This window comes from Nuphar pumila, chromosome 13, assembly GCF_984573655.1.
Source record: "Nuphar pumila chromosome 13, dmNupPumi1.hap1.1, whole genome shotgun sequence".
NCBI classification, from domain to species: Eukaryota; Viridiplantae; Streptophyta; class Magnoliopsida; order Nymphaeales; family Nymphaeaceae; genus Nuphar; species Nuphar pumila.
This window is the reverse complement of record NC_143261.1, coordinates 91687459-91702201: the sequence shown is the minus strand read 5'-3', so window position 1 is coordinate 91702201 and position 14743 is coordinate 91687459. Positions and strand designations below refer to the sequence as shown.

At 37.0% G+C, this 14743-nt stretch overlaps 1 long non-coding RNA gene across 1 annotated transcript; it reads left to right on the top strand.

Annotated features, from left to right (window-relative positions):
• Positions 1-3178: 3178 nt before the first annotated feature.
• LOC149819159 (uncharacterized) lies at positions 3179-10765 on the top strand. Its single transcript, XR_016427402.1, has 3 exons — positions 3179-3394; positions 3910-4020; positions 10380-10765. It is a non-coding gene; the product is annotated as an uncharacterized LOC149819159 (long non-coding RNA).
• Positions 10766-14743: the final 3978 nt, after the last annotated feature.

The window sequence follows — 14743 nt, the reverse complement described above, 5'->3', positions numbered from 1 at the left end:
TCAAACGCCCCCTAAAGGTGTCAATTAGGCGTGGATTGTCTCATTCCAAGTGGTGGTAATGGGAACTATGGGAAGAAAGGAATAACAAGATCTTCCAAGATGGGAGGAGGGAAGGGGAGAACCTGGTCAAAGCATGCTTCAACTCAGTGCTAGAGCATGTAATGCAGATCCTTAAAAACTCAAGTCACCTGATTGTCATTCGATGGAGAACAGCCTGACTGTGGCAAGCTTCACCAGTGGGATGGATCCATAGTGACAAACGTTTTTATCGACAATTTTTTGTTTTTCAAAAACTCGTGAGAAATTGAAAAAAATCCATAAATCTTGTGTTTTTTGGGTAAAAATCTCCGCACTAAAAAAATAAATTAAAAAAATATGAAAATTAATTTTTATAATAAAATAATAATAAAATTTATTTTAAAATAAAAATACATGTTTTTTTTGCTATAAATAGCCGTTTAAAACATAAACATCATGTTTAAATCATGGTATTTATGTTTTTTTCATAAATCTCGCGATATTTTAAAAAATCTCACGAAAATTTGCTGTTTTAAACTTTCAAGCAATTTCTCACGATATTTTCGTAAATCTCGTGATATTTGTCACACTGGATGGATCAAGCTGAATGCTTGCAGCTTATTTAGTCGAGTTTGGAAGGTTGGATACACCCTTAGATATCATGTAGGCCACTTCTTAAGCGTTGGGTGGTCAATTTTCAAAGGGTCATAGACAGAGAGTGAAGACGATGAAAGGAGGATAGGGAGAGCCACCCTGACCCTGAAATCCCTAATAAAGGAGTCGCCCACCCTTACACGGTTGTGCCCTTCCCCCTCAAACTAACCCCCCCCCCCCCCCAAATCAAAACTCTCTCTGTATATATACCACCATAACTTATGACGGCACAGACTTGATATCCATAGTTCTAAACCCTAAATGCAAAATCTCTTATTAAGGTTGACTAAAAATTATCATGTTTTATAACATTTCAAGACCACCCTTATTTTCATGGATCTTATGTTATATTAGACATGATAAAACCTTTTAATATAATAAATAAATCATGCTAAACACATATGTATGATTGGATCCACCCTTTGGTGGCTAGATCCATACAAACAAGAGTGTATACTAAGTACAATATCATGGTATTGAACCACCTTATATTTTTCCATATACATAAAAGCACACAAACATTTGTGCCTACTCTAATTTGGATTTGTGGCTCTGCCTTTGGAAGGAGGTCCTAAGTCCCATCTTGAGATAAAACATGTTGCTCATAAAGGTGTCCCAACCAGATATTGGCATGCTTGATGGCACGTCCTGCGTTGCGCCTATCAAACAGTGAACACGGCGGATGCGCATCCGATGTGTTTGTGAAATGGTATTCTATCCCCCTATTACGTTGGGAACAAGGATGGAAAAAGCACTGATTAAAAAAAGAAACATGGTGGTCTACCCCTGAAACCCCTCACTCTCTCCCCTGTGCAATGGCTGAAAAGCAAGAGGCCAACAATGAAAGGCTCTTTCTCTCTTTTATTTTTTTCTTCTTCTCCTTTTTCATTCCTCTCTTTCTCCCCTTAGCTCTTTCTTCTTATTCTCTCTTCGATCATAGCTTTGATTAAGGTTATGAATCAAATGTCTTTAATTAGAGCTTTTGATATATAATTTGATTGGAGCTTTGAATCAAATATCTTTAATTAAGGTTTTTGATATTTAATTTGATTAGTGCTTTCTTTCTTTGATTTTATTTGATTATGTCTTTGAATCAAATTTTTTTAATTAGGGATTCTTATAGTTAATTTGATTACGACTTTTCTTGTATTTGATTATGGCTAATTTTCTTTTATCTTCTTTGATTAGGATTTAAATTAGGGGTTTTAATATTCAAAATTATGGTTTCTTTGATTTTATGATTTTTTTTTGTAATTTAAGGTTTTTTTGTTTATTTATGATTTATTTAATTTCTTTATTTTAAGGTTTTATAATTTATTTATGTTTTTTGTATTTGTATATAAAAATTTAAATTTCTTGCTTTTCTCAAATTATCCAAACATTTAGATCCAATCTAAGATCCATATCCGAGACTAAAATCCATAATAATAAACATGTTAATACATGGTGGGGCAGATTGAGTCGTACGATCCAAAATGAACTTATCTAACCAATTATCTACATGTGTTTAAGTTGTCTGCACAACATAAAAATCAAACGCCATACGAAAGAAACAAAACTTCTTGTCTAATCGAAACAATCGCTAGACGTAATCAAGTTGTTACCGTGTTTTGTTTGTAATGTTCTACTGTTTTGTCCAAACTTAGATAAGCAATCAAACACATCGTAAATGAACAATTGGAAGGGAGGGACAAGCCAAATGCCATCCCCAAGTTAACGATAAAGCCACTCTCCAATTTTTGGAGGTTAAGGTGCAACTGCAATATTCACATATTTTTTTTATAAGTTGGTCTTTGAAAAATATCGCGCTAAATCTATCAGCATATTTGTGACTGTTCATAAATCATGATTAATCGACACAGTAGTAAATATTGCATTAATATTATAAATTTAAAAATATAAATAAAAAACTTATTTATGTGCTTAAAATTTATAACATATTCATATCTTAATTATGTGATAAAAATCTATCAAAGATTCGCCATGCTTAGATGCATATCAATTAAAAATAGTAAAGTCAACATGTTAAAACTATTGTAGCTAAATTGTTGAAACTGATTGAAGTAAAAGAATATACAATCTATCTTATTTTAAAATGGTTAATTTCTAATTTATTATTAAATCATTAATTAAATATTTCTTTAAAAAGTGTGTTTATAATATAAATTATGTAAATTTATTTGTACTGTTAACCTTTTGCATTTATATTAAAGTCTTTTTTATTGGTAAAGAAAGTATAAAGACTTTGGAGTTTATTTTTCTATTGACAATTGATTTTAGCGTTATATATTAATAATGTTTAAATAAAAATAAAATTTTAATTCCCAATAAATGTTTGCCTTATGTCGGTATTGAGATCAACGGCATCCAAATGAGCTACCGTCAGAGCATACTCTGACCTGATCCCACTCGAGCAGTAATACTAAGAATAAAGTAACCACAAAAAAACTCAAATCTATGGGCGCATTTTTTTTTAGAAATAACAACGTGAACCTCTTTTGGTCGTCCAGCCGATATTTGCGTCTCTCTCTCTCTCTCAAAAAATCGGTGCATTCCGGCAAGTTGGGGCCGTCGATTTCTGCGTCCAGAACCACTAAGATGAGTTCTCCGGCGAGATCTTCGGTTTCGGCGAGCAACGCCTTCTTGGGCGATGAATCGTCCTTGACCCAATTCCACGACGATCTCGTTTCCGCCCAAGATTGCAAGCTCGAAGCAATCGCCGGTAATCACCCACCACAGATCTCCATCTCTTTCGTTGATTCGGTTATTAGCAACTACCAATCTTCTTGAGTCGCAAATTTTATACCAAATCTTTGTTCATTATCCAGTTTTTCTCTTGAATAATGACCACCACTGTCGTTTTCTTGCTCGAGAGTCATGCTTTCTTTCTTCTTCAAATGGTTGGTGTCCTGTAATCTCTGTTTCAAGATGAGTGACTTTATTTTGTTTTTTTTTTTTGCTTTTTTTGAGATGGGTTAATGCAATGGGTTGGCTGTTGTACTAATTCTGATTTGTTTAGGGGGGGGGGGGGGGGGGGGGGAGGGGGGTGGATTTCTTTTCACCTACTTTTCCCGGACCAATAGTTGGTCATAGTAGATTCTTGCTTTTCTTATTGTCTTTGTTTAATTTTGCACCAATTCTGATGACCATTAAGCGGTTTTAGTTGGATGTGGTTGCTTAGTTTCATGTAACTTGTTTGGTGATGGTTTTGGTTGGTGGTTCCTTTGTGTGGTTCAGTTTTGAAATCCGATGTGATGGCTGCTCTACAAAAGGAGGTGAAGTCCTTGGATGAAGATAGCTGGATGTTTGCCGCGCCTCGTTCCAAGATCTACCTTATATCGAAACCACGTAAAGCATGCCTTGCCCATGATTCTGTTTATCTGTCTGTTATGGTTTTCTGTCCATTCCATCTTCAGTATTGTCTAGCTGTAATGGTCTTTATCCGTCCCATCTTTGGTACAGACATTTTTCTTGGTTATACCATTTTAAGAACTAACATTGTCGAAATGACAAAGGTAGAGTCATAGAGATATATTCACATATATAAATTGGTGCACTTTTTTTTCCTTTAATTCCATGTTGCATAATACATATGTATAGCTGTGGACCAGCGTGTACAAGCCAAGCTATGAAGTAATTTTATTCACATAATCAAATACTTCTTTATTTTGACATGTTAGAAGCAAATAGTTTAATCATAAGTTGTACTCACCAAAGTGCTCTCAATTTTTTGTTTTTAATACTTTAAATTTTGAATCCTTTCAAAGTGGCAGTTTCATTATAAAATTGTCACCTTATATATCCTACGTGCTTGTGAAAGATATCCTGATATCTCTTAGATACGCTACATTTTAAAATACTAAGTAGTTTTTTTGATATTTCAGTTATTATATTTAGTTGTTTGTCTAAGTAGCATCCACACACATGCGTCCTAGGTAGGGCTGGTAAACGAACCAAACAGGGGCTGTTTGGGCTCAGCTCATTTACAGTCATATAGCATTCGGGCTTGACTCACATGGCTTGTGTGAGCTGAGCCTTGCTCAGCTCGTATGGGCCTGAGCCAAATGAGCCCGAGCTAGCACCCCTAAATAAAAAAAATATTTTTTTATCTAAGGGTTCATAGTGAGAATGGAACCCTTGACTTGTTGGAACAAGTATACCCAACCACCCAGCTGAGCTAACATGTTTTTTGAATACATATTATATATAAAATTCTATATAAGCTATCTAAACGAGCTTGTACGAGCCGAGACGAACGCCCCTTGTTCGTACTGGACTCGGCAATATATAACGAACAAGCTCATGCTCGGCTCGCCATTTAAACGAACTGAACAAGCTCATGCATTGGATAGAAATGATTGGAGGAGAAGGATTCATGTGGAAGACCCAGAATGATTTTCTTTTTTGGTTCATATCGCCGACCCCAATTGTTTTGGGATGAAGGCGTAGTTGTTGTTGTTGTTGTTATTATTTTTATTTTCTAAGGTCACATTCTTAGAAACATAAAGTTTGTTATTCTTAAAATTAAAACATCTATAGCCTTTTTGGTTTTTCCCATAACCAATGAAAATATATTCAATGGCTTTTGGAGATAACTTATCTTTTTTATTTAAGAGAACAAAACGCTTACAACCAAAAACTCGTAAACGCTTAAAATCAGGTGTTTTTCAAATAGTTTTTCATATGAAGAAATATTTTGTAAAGATGATGAGGGCATTCTATTTATCAAATATGTTGATGTTAGAACGACCTCTGCTAAAAAACTCTTTGCAATATCTTTAGAAATAAGTAGGGTTCTAGTGGTTTCCACAATATGCCTATGTTTTCTTTTGGCTAGCCCATTTTGTTGAGGAATTCTAGGGTAAGATTTTTTATGACAAATTCTATTTTTTTTTAAATAATTTTAAAATTCATTAGATAAATATTCACCACTCGAGTCGGATCTATGAATGAAAATATTGCTTTGAAATTGATTTTTGACAACCATATGTAATTCTTTAAAGAAGGAAAATATATCGGGTTTGAAATTGAGGAAGTAGACCCACACATATCTAGTTAAATCATCAATAAATATAACATAATATGAGTAGCCCCCTTTTGATATGATCGGAGAAGGTTCCCGTACCTATGAATGCACTAATTCAAAATGTTTTTTAGAAACAAAGGTTCTATTAGGAAATGAAATAGATTTCATCTTTCTATTAATATAGTATTTGCAAATGAAATCTTTTTCATTACAAACATTTTTCCCAAAAGGAAAGCAACCCTTAGATGAAAAGGAGATTTCACATCCATGGTTGGAGATTTGAGAAACCGAAAAAAGATTTAAATTCAATTTTTGAACCACCCTAAATTTTGGAACACAAAATTTTTGAAAATTTTTAGAGTCTAAGGTTGTAATACTTTTGATTTGCAAAGGTGTTCCATCGGCGGTAGAAACACCAGATAATTTTGAATTAGTGCATATATCAAATAAAATATTCTCATGAGGTGTCATATGACAGGAAACTTCCGAATCGAGAATCCAAGAGCACATTACCTAGAGTTGAGGATGAAGCTATCGTGACACCCAAAGTTGTTGGAGACTTGAGTAATTGTTGAAGTGCCTATGAAAAAGAGAGAATCGGTCTTTAGAGTATCCTCTTTTAATTGATTCTTTCATCTTTGGTGTGAATTCTTCAACGGAAGCCACCTTGTACTCAGAGGTACTATTGAGCTTGGGACAAGTGGGTTTTATATGTCCTGACTCATTAGAATAGTGACAAATAACTTTTTTTACCACCATTATAGTTATTATTACCATTATAATTATTGTCTTCCAAAGTGTGGAGGCTTGTAAGACTTCACATGGTTGCCAGGCTTAGACACCGCCAATACTTCTCTTCGTTTAATCAAACCAAGACGAGCTTCTTCTTGACATATTTCGGCAACCGCATTTTCTAGGGAAATAGGTGTAGATCTATGGAGAAGAGAAGATCTAACTTGTTTAAATTCGGAGCGAAGTGCATACAAGAATTGAAAAACTGTTCTCTTTCCATTTGTTGATGCCTAAGTTATACTTCAATGGCAACCCACTTAGGCTCCAAAAGTGTCAATTCATCCTATAGATGGGATAGAGCACTAAAAAAAATTTCAAACACTTAAGTCCCCTTGCTTAATAGTCTTAATTTTTTCTTGCAAGAAATATTGTCTTTCCAGATCTTTTTGGGTATACATACCATTCATAAATAGGGATGGTAGTGGACCGGGGGACAACGGGGCCCCGCCCCGCCCTGCCTCGCTCTGTTTGGATCGGGGATGAAGGTTAAAATCTATCCCTGTGCGGGAATGGAGGCGGGGATGAAGGTTAAAATCTATCCATGTGCGGGGATGGACTTACGCTTTCCCCTGCCCCGCCCCGCCCCATCCCCAATCCTTTAAGGAATGACTATAGACCAAGGGGAAACTGCGCCCCGCCCCACCTCACCCCCGTTTGGACCGGGGATGGAGGACATGAAACGGGGATGGAGACGGGGGTGGAGGTTAAAATCCATACCTATGCGGGGATGGAGACGGGGATAAAGGTTCAAATTTTGAAACGGGGCGGGGGTGGAGACCTTGTCCCTCGCCCCGCCCCGGTCCACTGCCATCCCTATTCATAAAGAGCCATGCCTCATTAGCTTTATAAAATTTTGCAATGTTGACACATATTTTAAGCTCAACATCATTCATAAACCATGCAAGATTTTTTGCATGATTCTCCCAATCTTCTACCTTAGATTGATGATCTTCAATAGCCTTAATTTGAGTATCTCCTTCTAGAGCCTTCTCTTGACCTCCTTCTAGTTTGGTGAGCTTGTGTTGAGGCTCGAGGATAGTGCCCATCACGTATCCCCAAAGCTTCTTTCCCTTAAGGTTATTACATCATTTTGTAGGAGCCATTAAGCTTGAAGGAAAGATAATTTTTGTGATCATGCTCCATTTTGAATGAGAGAAGAGCGAGAGAGGAGGAGAATTGGAAAAACACGTTCACTTGAGTCACTGCAAGCACCACGAACACACGAACACTTTTGGATGCTTTCCCACAAACACGAACACTTGATGGCCACTTTCTACAAGACCAAGAGCACTATGACTCAGATTCCATGTAATGAAGTACGTGGAATTACAAAACAAAGTGCACAAGCACATACACAAGTCCAAGAAAGGACAATACAAAAGACACTATACAAGCACAAAGTGCATACAAAGACTTCAAAGAGTCTAAAACATAAACACAACAAACAACAACAACAACTACGCCTTCATCCCAAAACAATTGGGGTCAGCGATATGAACCAAAAAAGAAATTCATTTTGGGTCTTCCACATGAATCCTTTTCCTCCAATCATTTCTATCCAACGCCATGTCCTCGGTGAGGTTCAAAGCATTCATATCCTTTCCTATCATCTCCATCCAAGTCTTCCTAGGCCTACCCCGACCTCTTTTAACTAATATATTTTCCCATTTCTCCAACCTTCTAACTGGAGCATCATTAGGCCTTCGCCGAATATGTCCAAACCACCGTAAACGATTCTCTCGCATCTTATTTTCAATGGGTGCAACACCTACCTTCTTACGTATCTCTTCGTTCCGAATCTTATCTTTTATTGTATTTCCACACATCCATCTAAGCATCCGCATCTCAGCTACACTCATTTTTTGAATATGATGTCTCTTGGCAGCCCAACATTCCGTACCATATAGTAAAGCGGGTCTAATAGTCGTCCTATAAAACTTTCCCTTCAACCGCAATGGCATTCTACGATCGCACAGCACTCCAGTAGCACTTTTCCATTTCATCCACCCAACCTTTATCCTATGATTTACATCTCCATCAATTTCTCCATACTTTTGAATGATGGATCCCAAATATTTGAAATAATCATTCACCGGTATATCTTGCTCACCAAGCTTCACTACACTCCCATCACTACTTCGTTGCTTACTAAACCGACATTCCATATATTCAGTCTTACTCTTACTCAACTTAAAACCTCTAGCTTCCAATGTCTGTCTCCATAATTCTAACTTAGCATTAACCCCAGCTCTAGACTCATCAATCAAAACAATATCATCAGCAAACAACATACACCACGGTACATTTTCTTGAATTGATCTCGTAAGCTCATCCATCACTATCGCAAATAGGAAAGGGCTTAAAGCAGATCCTTGATGTAACCCAACCGTTATCGGAAACACAATAATGTAAAAATATTCTTTGTTGAATAGAAATGCTTAAGAAAAGCATTGAGAGCAAGAGAGAGGATCATTCCCTATTTATACACAATAAAGAGCATTAAGCTCTATTGGGGAGCTCCCAATAGAGTCGTCCCAACGACTCTATGGTCTTTTGACCATAGAGCTCATGCTCATTTTAATAAAAGAAAACAACAAAAAATAAAACTAATAAAAAAGGGAAAACTGTTCCTAGTGAACAGTACCTATTACATGCAGTTAAAAGACAAAAATGCCCCTGAGGGGCAATACAACTTACAAGACTGTATATATATATATGTAACCTATTTTAACAAAACCATGATAGAAGAGTCCTACATGCTTCCCTTATGCATTAACCTCAGGTCCTGTGTAGTTATCCCCAACATGATGCTGCAGTTTTTCTCCTCTAGGTGCAATTCTTATGTGCCTTACACTGCTTGAATACATTTATCTAGAAAATCAAAAGAATTGAAGCAAATCGTATCAAGTAGTGGCAGATCCAAGGGTTCAGGAGGGGACAATTGCTTCCTAACTGAAATAATTCTGATGTGTATAGGCACTGTGTGGAAACTGCCCATCAGACACAGATGGAGTGGAGCTGGGGAATATTCCAGCTCCAACACCATTTGGAATGAATGCTGTTATAGGAAATGAGGGAACTGGATTCCTCATTTCACTTCCCACCTGGATGAGGTGTTGGTTACCAAAGTCTACGCTGGCTGCCACACTGTTGGGCATTTCAACTTCTCCGGTGACCCTTCCAGCAGTCTTCTTAGTTTTAATCTTAGGTTCTAAACTGCATTTCAGACATCTATACCATGTATCCCAAACAACCAGATGCACTTGTTAAAACCACAAATTATGGGGATTATGTCCCAGAACATAAGGAAAGCGAAAAAGTTACTGTTTTTTAGATCTATAAAAATAGAAAAATTACTGTATCCTATAGCTATAGAGTCAAAGAATTACCCTTTTTTTGGTAATCATTTAAAACATACATTTCAATCTTATAAAATAAGAAAACATAGTTAAATATTTTCTGATAAATATTTAGAGTGCATGATTTTGCTGTTTCTAAAATTTGAATACATGGATATTTAAAGATTTGACTTTTTTTTTCTTTAAATTACACAAACTAACATCGCTCCCTCCCTAGTCTATGCATCCATTTCTCTCTTTTGGTCATCAGAGGCTCCACAAGATGCAAACCACAAAAATAAGAGGTCCAACAAAATAACAAGCTGCATCCTGGTGGTCTGGTTATTATGTACCACAAATTGAGAGAGAGAGAGAGAGAGAGAGAGAGAGAGAGAGAGAGAGAGAGAGAGAGAGAGAGAGAGAGAGAGAGAGTCATTTTGTATTCATTTATATATCTATGTTTTATTTCATTGAGGTTGCCAGAATATTTACATTTGTGTCTTCCAACATCACTTTTGCATGATTATAAAAAAGATATTTTGAATATTCAGGAAACGTTGTGCAATTTTCGCCACAGGAGGGAAAAGGACGGAGCTCGAGTATGGGCAGAAACTTAGGAACAAATGACAGGCTAAAACTCCATCTTCAGCCTCATGACACACTATGTTACAAGCCACGATAAGTCACATGAGCTAAGTAAGGCTAAGGGTATGCCTAATAATGTTATACCACTGGACATGTTATGTACAAATTTGTGTATGAGTTGAGTTCTCTAAACTTTGAAGCTTCCAAAAATCCCTCTTGTTCTCTCTTGTAAAGTTCTTTGTCAGTTACGATTGTTTGACTCTTATTCTTTTCTATGGTTTTTGTTTCAGTGATAAACTTCTGCTATGTTCCAGTGGATATTTCCTTGTGCTTTAATTTTGTGATTCCATTATTATCAATTTATCATGTTTCCAGAGGCAACACCGAACACAAAAACATTGTTTTCAGCCGAACAACCCTTGTTTCTTTTTTCAGGCGAGTTAAGGGTAGCCTCTGGTGTGAACTTTTCTGATCAAGCTATTTTGTATCTGTAAGTGAACCAACCATGAGTATACCATTGTTGAACATATCCTAAATGGTGCCAGGGTGTCAAAGGTTTTGTTTTTCTTAGTGTGCCAATTTATTGTATTAAGCACATTTTTGTTTACTTTTTCTTTGTTCAACTTTTACTATTATAGACATGATTGTTTGTACCCTTAGGTTGTTACCAAATACAAGGATTATATTTTTATACCATTTTGCAGTATTAATATGTAGGCTATGTTCGCATAGATATGGCTACCGGTATGGGGATCAGCCATTTTTGTGAAGTTTTCCTATATACCTAATGTATAAATGGATATGGTACTAAAGTGAAGATGGAGTATCTTTGTGACGGAAGGTTTGGGTATCATTGTCAGATGATAATGGTAACCCTTACATTGGTACTTTTGTCTTCCAGCATGAGTTTTACATGTTTTTGAATATTAATCTGAAAATTTTGTTGTTTCTTTATGATTTTGAAAATTTTGTTGTTATGCTTGATTTTTGGCACGGTATAAATATGAGATACAGTGTTAAAATGGATTGGAACTACCAAGCTTTTTATGTCTCATGAACAATACTCTGGAACCTTATTTGTTTACTTTATTTGATTTTTTTTTTCAATTCCAAGTGTTTGTTCCCAGCATACCATAGCAATTCTGCCCTCTGGGGAAACTAAAAAAGTTGTATAAATAAATTCAAATAAAAGAAAAATCTATTGTATAATTCCAATGTGTTGAACTTATTACTTTGAACTATGAACAGCATGTTCACAGTAACAATTAAAGGTCTGTTGTCTTTCTATGCGGTTGTGTTCATACATTGACACAGAACTATGGCACAAAATGTCACTGCTGGAGTTTCATCACACAGTACGAGGGCATGCTTCTAATCCAATGACATGATTCAATATCTCCAGAGAGTTGGTCCTTTGATTAACCGATAAAAGTATATCATTGTTATGCTTCTAATCTTGGTAACGTGCAATACGGCTTATTGGAGATCAGATATTCTCAAGAGAACAATGTTACCTGCTAATCTGCAGATTCTGCACGCATCTATTTACATCTCTATTTTGTAAAGGAATGCCTACGACTGAATATGATCAAGTATTCTACACACTTGTGCACATGGGAGAAACCCCCAAGGCTCATTTGATAACTTGCGATTCTGTTTATGTTCTTTTTTATCCCTTAGTATGTATTATGAAAGTTAGTGCAACGTTCCAAAATATTTTTGAAACATCTAGAATGTTCATTAAATATACCCGAGAAATAAAGGAATCTTAGGTATTTTGCATGCATATAGATGCTGTACAATTATATTCCAGGATTTATTGGAGGCATCGTTAAACCTGGTCTTTGTCATGTTCACTTCATTTTATTTTAACGAGGCCAATTGCACAAATTTGTACTGGCGCCCTTGAGAATGATCAAAGCCTCTTATATGACTGCATTTTTTAGCTGGTCCAGTCAAACCAGTGTTGCTCTTTATGCTGCTCATGTTTTCTGCTATTTGAAATTTCTCATGTGGTTTTGCCATTCAAGGGTGCACATTGCAAAAAAAAAACTGATGGATGCTGGATGATACAAGCGTTTGGAAGTCAATGATTTCCACATTGGATTATGAAATATCTCCAGTTAGAGACGGACTGCCACAACCACATCAAACTCATGCTGGATAGCCGTATTCCTCTACCGCGCATCCTTAAAGAAAGTGATTCATATGCCGAATATTTTTCATTCCTCAGCGGGTACATGGATGCTGCTGTTAAGAATTTTGTTGGTCTCTGTTGTTTTCATATACTAGCTTTTTAAGAGCGATTCAAGATGCCTATAGGAATATTTTCCATTTATCAGCCTGTGCTTGTGATGCTTAACTGTGTGAAAAAGATGCTGGTTCGTGATTCAACATGTCATCTTCAATCTGTGCTTTTCATTTAGACACTAGGTAAGAAACTTGTTCACGCACCGGCAGGACAAAAGGGATTCTCCATTATGGAAAGTCTACAAGGCAACAGTAGGTGACATGGCAGTGTAAAAGCTGAACAAAGGTGTCTTCTGTTTATGTAAAGATTATTTGGTTGCAATGGCTGCTTACTGAAACCTACACTCACTCTTTTTCCGAGTGTACAGCCGAATAGTTGTTTCACCTATATTGCACGGTTCATATTTCCTAGTTCTATGAGTGCGCCAAACATATCGAAGTTAACCACATTGTATCTAATATCAAGATAGATATGAGAACACAATTCTGACTACATTGCTTTGTTGATCTAATTAGACTAGATGGTTTTCTTACCAAGTCCGAAATGATTTAGTTGGTCCACTTTCACATGTGACGAAGTCTGGGGGGTGTTTGTTATGACCCCACCCAAAGCGATGCCAGGAGGGAAAGTGGTTCACTATGGGAGAAGGCATGATTCCATTTTGATAGGAAATATGCTTATTTGTCATGTGAGCCCTACCAGGCTACAATATATTTTCTATAGAGATGTTTGTTTCTCATACTCTCCCGTCCTCCCCTTTTTCAGGGAAGAGGCGCCTTCTTTCATATGAAAGAGGTTCTCTTTTGTAGAAAGGACATGTAATAAATGCGTCAATGTCTTTGAGTTCATGAGCCTTACAGCATGCGAAAATCAAAGGTCGAGTACATATTTGCGCCATATTTGTTTCTTTAGACGGTTGTTTTATGTTTCCATGTAGTCTCATTCAAGGGTGTTTTAACCCTCTAAATTTGGAAATAATGCTAGTCCAAAATCTTGAGGTTTTAACGATTATCCAAATTTTCTCAACTATCATCAAACAAACGTGAAGTGAGAAAAGAAAATGGAAAACAGAAAAATGTCTACACCCTGTAAACACCTCAACAGGATATGCACACTAACGGTGTTGTAGGACATGCAAAATGAAATTGACTGGAGGAATGTTACATCAAAATTGTAGAATATGCGAAAAACTAACTGCCATGGTCAAATAAGCATCACTACTTGTTTCTCATAACCAACCGAGCATTTAAATTCCAACAGGAAACCTTTTCTTTTTTAAGGAAAGTAAACTCGATTTTATTCAATCAAAATAAAGATAAGAGCTCAAGGTGATGAGGTATGGACCCTCAGCCTTACATACATCGGATAAGATATGGACTATCAATGCTGAGACATGCGTGCTTCGTCCCTCAAAGATTCTAGTGTTTCGATCCTGCCAAACTTTCCACCAAACAGTGAACAACCAGCACCTCCAAACAAAATACCACCTACTCCTCATCAACAGCAGACTTGGGTTGAGGAGTATGTCTCTGGCGAACGATTCCCGGTGCACTGTTAAATGGAGCTGTCACCAGGTAGACAAGAACAAGGTCCAAAAGAAACTACCAACTCATACCAGGTGATTATGCGTCTGCCTTGCCATGGTAACAAATGATGGGCAAACAAAGGCCTCTCTGCGATGCGATAGGTTGTCATGAGTCAGCACATCATCACTGATTACCAGCCAAGCGAATAGCCTTGTTCTAGGAGTTGGCCTTGGGGATCACACACACTCACCCGAGAATGGGTCAGCCCCAACCTCTGCCAACGCCTGACAGTAGGAGGCCACCGAGAACTCCTCAAATGCCGAGAAGGATAAGATGTATACGTCCCCTCAGCAGCTGATGGCGCTAGCCCTGTAACGAACATGGGCCATACCCGATACCAGTACAACCATGTCCCAGATGAGCATTGTCTGTTCGGGGTCCACTCAGTAGGGGGGGTCACTGTAACGAGTACTTTGAGCGAAAATATGTCACAAGGTTTTCTTCGATGCAACAAATTGATCACCACCACTTAGATATCAGTGCTTCATTCCTC